The sequence below is a fragment of the Lepisosteus platostomus genome, chromosome 2, assembly GCF_059453375.1.
Source record: "Lepisosteus platostomus isolate fLepPlt1 chromosome 2, fLepPlt1.hap1, whole genome shotgun sequence".
NCBI lineage: Eukaryota > Metazoa > Chordata > Actinopteri > Semionotiformes > Lepisosteidae > Lepisosteus > Lepisosteus platostomus.
This window is the reverse complement of record NC_142612.1, coordinates 55,277,315-55,283,990: the sequence shown is the minus strand read 5'-3', so window position 1 is coordinate 55,283,990 and position 6,676 is coordinate 55,277,315. Positions and strand designations below refer to the sequence as shown.

Below are 6,676 nucleotides of genomic sequence, written 5' to 3'. Positions count from 1 at the left end.
ATCGTGTCACTAGCTGATAGTCACTAGGATTCCCCAAGCAATAGCATAGAATAGGCTGAGAACCTCCGAGAGCAGTGTGAGATTATTTAGCCTGGGCTGTCTTGGCTCTCAGTAATACAGCACCCACTGTGGCATCCTCAGCCTGTTCAGTCATGCGGTGCTGTCGGTGAGGGTTTCTCCTCTCCTCCAATCAGCTCTGATCCTCTGGTACAGGACAACACTGTCTGTGACGTGATAAAAGGTGATTGGCTCGAAAAGTTGGTTTGTCGGAGACTGCCTGGAGTTCCTCATTTTCTCCTGTGTGCAGGAGACAGCAAAAATTGGGTGCATATAACAAAATAATTGGAGATTCAACATTTAAAAACAGTAGGAGGGGCAGAGAGGAAGAGAGGCCACTCAGGAAGTGCGAAATGCAGAAGGGTGAAGAAAGATGTAAAGTCAAACCCTGCATGAGGATAGAGAAGATTACACAGAAATAATTTGGTCATTGAGAGAAGGGGGATGGTGTGAACCTAGTTTCAGGATGAGTTTTGTTTCTGTTGTTTTTCTGCTATGGGAGTTGAAAAACCCCTCTTTGAGAAAAGAGACAGAGAGATCAGTGTGATCAGTGTCTCATTGTCAAACATCTCCAGGTATCCCAATTCTATCTCCTTCCCAAAATCCACAAACCTGACACCCCTGGATGCCCCATTGTCCAATTGTCCAACCACACTCATCTCTGCTTTTCTCGACAGCCTTATGAGACCTCTAGTTGAAATGCTTCCCTCATATATCACGGATACTAACCATGACTTGCAACTTTTCAATAATTTCTCATTTCAGGGTCCAGAATGCTAAATTTTTACCATGGATATTACGTCTCTCTACACCATCATCCCCCACAATGACGGTCTTACAGCCTTCAAACATATGCTAGACAAATGCACAGTGCTTGATCCACCCACCCACACTCTAGTGCATCTTGCGGAATTGGTTCTCACACTCAATGCATGCTCATTTAATAACCTTTTTTATCTGCAGGTTAGTGGAGTCGCCATGGGCACCAGAATGGGACCTAGCTATGCCAATATTCAGCTGGGTAGAAGAATGCTTCTTTGCTTCCTATACTGGCTTTGTCCCTGACCTCTACAAGCGATACATCGATGATTGCGCCGGTGCTGCTACATGCTCTAATGACCAGCTAGAGCACTTCCTGCATCAATTCACCAACTCTCACCCGACCTTCAAATATACAGTAAACATATTTTACACCACTCTTCTGTTTCTAGACATAAATATATCTATTAACCATCCACGACTCTCCACCTCTGTCTATTACAAACCCACAGATTCACACAGCTATCTCCTGTACAGCTCTTTTCATCCCACTCACACCAAAAACTCTCTCCCTTTTTCACAGTTCCTCAGGCTACGTCGACTCTGCAGTGATGACAAGGATTTCCAGAACGAAGCACTCAAAATGTATTATTTTTTCATCAACAGAGGATACCCCAACCATGTTATTGATAGGGCCCTCACCCAGGTCACAAACAGCCCTCGGCTCATCAAATCAACCAGGAACTCCCAGTCTCATAACTGCATCCCTTTGGTGTTTCTCTACCACTCTAACACACTTTCTATCCCCAGGACCATTATCAACAACTACTCCATTTTACAGGGCAATTCCTCCATCGGTACCCTTTTTTCCAACCTCCCAATCATCTCATACCGTTGACCACCCAATGTACGTACTGTAAATGTCTGGTTCACAGCTCCCTTGACAGCACTTAGCAATCATCCCCACCAGGCACCTTCCCCTGCAACAGAACTCGCTGCATCACCTGCAAATACATATCTAACGACACACTCATTCAGGGCCCCTCAGGTCAATTCCAGATCACCCAGATGACATCCTGTACCTCCAGCAACCTCATTTACTGTATCTCCTGCAAAAAATGCCCAGCTATCTATGTTGGGGAAACAGGAAGGAGACTAGGAGACCGCTTCAGAGAACAGGGCTGTGAAGATTAAAGATTTCTCCAAGCCCATAGTTTCTCATCTCACCTCAGACGGGAATGATAAAACTGATCTCTCTGTCTCTGTTCTCAAAGAAGGGTTCCTCAACTCCCGTAGCAGAAAAACAACAGAAACTAAACTCATCCTGAAACTAAGTTCACACCATCCCCCCTTGTCTCAATGACCAAATTATTTCCGTGTAATCTTCTCTATTCTCATGCAGGATTTGACTTCACACCTTTCTTCCCCTCCTGCCTCCTCCCCGCTCAAAGCTTTTGTTCTTCTGTGCTATCTAATCTTTGTTGTCTACCCTGTCTTTCTCACACCTGAAGATGGCTTCACAGCCGAAACGTTGTGTTTTTTCTCTTCTCTTTTCAGCATTGAATAAACCTATTGCTCGTTCCTTTGCAGACTACACATGCTGACGCAGCTACCCACCTGAACTTAAAAACAGTAGTTGGAAAGAACAAAGTAAGAAGATGCATCCTGCTTTTTCCCCTGGTCTGTATAACAGCTTAAAGCTACTGTATAAAAACAATCCTAAACTGAAATTTATCTCAACATTTAAATGACCACCAAGTGTGACTGCTTCTTAATAAGTTGGTTCTTGGCAGGAAGCCATTAAAAGCCTTCTAGTCTTTTGTTCTTTTTCTGGAGGAGAAAGTCACAGATTAGAATGGTTTTATCACCTAATGTTGTTTTTTTTTTCTCTCAATGAAAGGGGAGTAAGAGATAGAGTTTAATTAATCTGTGTTCAAGAGGTATTTTCTAAAATCCAAAATGATGTATGTTTCACTACAGAGAAATAAGCAAATGTTAGACTTTTGTGAAAGAGAGAAAGAGGGGGAGAGAGAGAGAGAAAAAAAATAATTTACAGTTATGTGTCTTGGTTTTGAAAGGACTTCTCTTCCCTGTTGTCTAACATTTGGAAAACAAGGCTGACAATAGGAACTGGCTTTTTAGTTACATGTTACAATAAAACCCCAGGAATGTGTTGAATTGTGTGAACAGAGAATTAAAAGAAAATCCTCCCTCGTTCAAATTCCATCAGAGCCACTAACAGTGACCATTTGAAAGTTATTTCTGTACCCAAAGCTGGTGCCATTGCATGCACTTAAAAACTTGACGGTCATAACATCACATTTCCTTCCACAAGAGGTTTCCTTCTGTGACAAAAAATTAGCCATAGTTACTGTATACTCTGTACTGACGTAATGATGTTATCAGGCCTTGTGTCTTGCCTATTTAAATGCCTATTTACATGTCTTTTGATCTGAAATATATATACATGTATTCAGATTACAGATACATTTCAGGACTTAAAGGAATGTTCAACACTGACAGACCAAAATAAGTAAACAAGTTTTATTCAAAACCCAAAAATGGAAAAAATCCAAAAAGAGTACACAATGCCTTTAATCTTTATGGATTTATTGAAAGTACAATGCTCCCTATACTCAGTTTACACTCTCCGTGTTCAATTTCTAGTTTACTGGTCCACTTTCTCAAGATTTGTTTAAGTCACAACTTCACTCTTCAATCACTGGACAGATAACTCAATAGAGATATTTGTGTGCACTGGTTTCTGGATTTCATGCTGTCGATACATAATCACAATTCTGAATATTGCTTTGTGCTTGTGATTTTACAAAGGCTGTCTTAGAAGCCGGGCTACCTAATAAATGGAAGCCTGTTGATTAACTCCTTATTTAAGTCTTAGAGAGAAGTGTTGCTCTGAATAGGGTGTAATGGTGAGGTTGGAACTACAGGTATTTTTCTTTTATCTTAATTTTCCTTTGCAGTTGCCATGAAATGCAAGTTTGGATAATCAGTACATGGAGCAAAATCACTTCCAAATCCACTTGGGAGGAGCAGGGAGGTGGGGTCCAGAATTTGGGCAGACGTTAATTTCCTTTCCTCATGCCAGCCCATGTGTCACATTTGGGTTTTGGAGAAGCTTGTTAGCAGTAATTAACAGCAGTGGGCCCCATTGTACGCCCAAGTAATTTTCTCTGCTAAATACCTCCGCGGCTGCCTTGAGCCTTTCATTTTCTGCCTTGCTTTCCCAAAAGCTCCTTTAAGTTGGTGCATTTTCCCATGATACTGCTCTCAGTTGCCACGGGATAGGGCAGGGGCAAGACACTGAGTGTCAATGTGCGACTCAGAGACAGGGTCAGCCCCAGCGAAAGCCTTTCACAAACAAGAGCCTGAACTCTATTAGAGATGCAAATCCAATCTCTAAGTGCGGATTGTTTCAGGGGCATAAAGGAGCCAGAAGAATTCTGTAGCCCTGCGGCCCGCTCCCTCCCCCCACCACTCCCCTGTACACTCACCCCCTTTGCCCTGCGACTTCCAGCTCATGGGTTCCTTTGTCTGTGTCTTAGCAAATTTCTGCAGCCTGTTTAAACTCTTGCCATTGTTCCCTGGTCGTCATTGATTTCCCTCCCTGCCAAAGCCTCACAATGCCCTCATACGAACAACTTTGTTACTGCCATTGTACTGCATATCAGAGTAATGTTTCAGCAGATTGAGGCCTAGTTGGAAGAATTAAACCTGCACTACATGCTGCCAAATGAATTGTGGGATTTACATCTCATTTTGCTTTTTTTTTCCTTTTCTTGAGGCCATTCTGAATACCCCCATGTCACAAAAGATGTTTTTTAAGGAACCAGAGTGACAGAAAAGGAAAAAGATTTAGATATGGGCTGACAGCTTAATATACCGGATGTAGGCATTTGAAATAAAACAGGGGGGGAAGACCTTTGTACAGAGCATGGCCCCACTTACTTTAATAGCCCTAGACTGCCTGCACTCTTCGATAGTCGATCTAAGAAATGGTGGAATGGGGATTATTAACCTAACGAAAAGGCATGTTAGCGGGAACAACATTCAGGGAAACATCTCATATTTTAATGAGGGAATAAAGGCATATTTGGAAGTTCCTGCCATTGTGTTCACCTTGCCCTTGTAGTCCCAGTCCACCTGGACATGACCTGATTTGTACTTAATCCATCAAGTGGTCATCATTGCTGTTCTCACTATCTTCTCCATCATTGCTGCATAGTCTAAATCCTCAGTCCTCGTTTATTTTGCTGTCTGCTTTGAAACATATTTAACCGTCTATCTATTTTCTAACTGCTTTATCCAATTCAGGATTACATGGGAGCCAAAGTAACAGGAGCAAGGCAGGATACACCCTGGATGGGATGTAGGTCCATCACAGGGCACAAACATAGACACAGACACACACACTCACACCATGGCCAATTTTCCCAGAAGCTAATTAACCTACCGGTGTGTCTTTGGATCATGCAAACACAGGAAGAACCTACACACTCCACACAGATAGCCCCCCAGGTATGGAATTGAATTGCCAGCGCTGCAAGGCAGAAATAAGACTGGAGGAGGTAACCTGAGCACCTAGAGGAAACCCACACAAACACAGGGTGAATATACAAACTCCATCCAGGTAGCATCCAGGGCCCCGGCACTGTGAGGCAGCAAAGCAAACCACTGAGCCGCTGTGCTATCCTATTTCTCTCATTTTCAGCACTAATCAAATCACAAAGACAACTTCTGTTGAACAAACACTTTTTTTTTCTTCTGTGGAACGAATTCCTGCCAGTGAAAATACAAGTTTACAAAAGGATCTTCTCATCTCCATCTTAATTCAGGGACTGTCTTTTCCCTCCATATCATGTCTTAGGAATATTCTTTGTTTATTGTTTTTGTTGTTGAACTTTAGTAATGGAAGGAAAAACCTTGGACAGATATCTCCAATCCAGATCCTGGAGGGCCGGTGGGTTTGCAGGTTTTAATTACCACTCATCCCTTAATGACCCATAACCCTTAGCTCTTACTGGTTTATTCAGACTGGTTTAACCATTTCTTCAGGATTTTCAAGTGCTTGTATTTTATGAAACCTGCAGTTACACTGGCCTTTGAAGACCAGGACTGGAGATCCTTGGAAAAATGAAGTGGCAGTGCAGACGCATTTGGGTTCTGGACAAAATAATGCAATGATAGAGCTTCTTGAAACATGTGCTGAACTACCTTTTGCTGTATAGGTCTTTTCTCCTCAGCATGCCACTGACTAAATCAACCGAAGTTTATTTTCTTTGTTTATCTAGTTGCGATTGATTTTAGAGGATGATTTTAGAGGATTTCCTCAGGACGTTACTGACTAAATAATCTAAACTTTATTTGCTTTATTTATCTTGTTGAGATAGATTTTAGAGGATGCTCAGAGATGTCTAGACATAGTTGGAGTTTCGTGACTAGAGTGTTTGGCTTCCTGACAAGCTACTGCCTTTGCATTAGAAGAAATCATCTTAGACACATTGCAGGGAAATGTGCAGTGTGAAACTAGTACACGCCGTTAATTGTGCTGAAGTTCAGATTTCTGGCATCACGATTGCATGTGATCAGAAGATCTAGTTTTTTTCTGCTCTCCCCCGGGATTATATGAGTATTTTAAGCTCTATAGAAATGGGTTTCTTTCAGTGCTCACACAAAAAGCAAACATACTAGATTTTCCCATATTTAATTCAAAGAAACTCCTGTCTATTTGGTCTCGCCACCTCAAAGCAGTGTCCGTCGTGACCTGTTAATGAATTTGGCTGAGCACACTGTGGCTGGTGAACTGTCACCTTCAGGCCCTTGTCTTAATCCTGTTAATGAA

General features: G+C 42.2%; 1 pseudogene; it reads left to right on the top strand.

Moving 5' to 3' along the window:
- Window positions 1–830: 830 nt before the first annotated feature.
- Window positions 831–2,179, top strand: LOC148676564 (uncharacterized; annotated as a pseudogene).
- The last annotated feature ends 4,497 nt before the right edge of the window (window positions 2,180–6,676 follow it).